This window comes from Salvelinus fontinalis, chromosome 6, assembly GCF_029448725.1.
Source record: "Salvelinus fontinalis isolate EN_2023a chromosome 6, ASM2944872v1, whole genome shotgun sequence".
Lineage (NCBI taxonomy): Eukaryota > Metazoa > Chordata > Actinopteri > Salmoniformes > Salmonidae > Salvelinus > Salvelinus fontinalis.
Genome location: NC_074670.1, coordinates 30,750,735 through 30,751,847, shown reverse-complemented (window position 1 = coordinate 30,751,847; position 1,113 = coordinate 30,750,735).

Below are 1,113 nucleotides of genomic sequence, written 5' to 3'. Positions count from 1 at the left end.
AATTACTCTATTTATATTACTTATTTGGAGGGATCTGGATAATCTTGCACCTTCATACCTGAAACAAACCATATGACAGCAAAGCTGCGAGCTACTAGGAATGGACGCAACCAAAGACTATTATTACGCATCTCTATTATGATGCATCGTTCCAGAATATTTGGAAAAGCACCAACACAGAATATGAATATGGAATAAACATAGCCACGGATCAAACCTAAAATAACTGTTTTATCAACAAACTTCCATTGAGAGTCATTTTTTAAATAAAATCTTCTACATATGAATGCCTGAAATGGAAACTGTGAGTATTATTGTTATTTGTACTCTTTACAATAAACAAGTTTAAGCTACTTTTATGCAAAACAAATTGTCAAAGTGGACTGGTTTTGCCTGTTAAAGCCATTCTAAAAAAGTGCTTTAAAATGTTCAGTACTGGTCAAAGTTCACCCTTCCAAATCAAAATATTCATGTATTTAGTGGATATTCAACTTGTTTGTAAACTCAGAATATTCTCTCTCTCCAATATACAGATATCCATAGCATACAAGTCAGGGAACCCCAGGCTCCAAAGTGACAGGCCTAAAGGCCTAAAGGTCAAGTCTCTGGTGTCCATGGGTAACAGCGAAGCAACACCTCCATCTTTTGGCTCAAAGGGCAAAGCTGATCACAGAGCTACTGCTGACCCGTACCACCTCCCAAAGCCCCAAAAGGCTAAAGTCCTATATGAGTCCATCCTGCTTGTTGACCCCATCAACCCCAATGAAATCAAGATGATCCTGAGGACAATTGGCTTCCCCCTGACAGAGAAGCAGCTGAACAACATAAAAAAGAAAGAAATTAAAAGATTGGACGATATCAAAAAGAAAGAAATTAAAAGAAAGGAGCTGGAAAAGAAATGGCGCCAGCTGCAGAGGCCTAAATGGATCCTCAAGCTCATCAAGCTGCGACAGGGGACAAAACCCGTCCATGGCAGCAGCGGACTGAAGACAACAGCCAGCCAGAGTGAAGGGGGCTCTGCCCGTACATCAGATAAGGCGGCTAGCAATACGGGGCAAAAGAGAACAGCCAGCCAGATGGAAGGAGAAAGCAGCTGTACCTTAGAGGCATCTG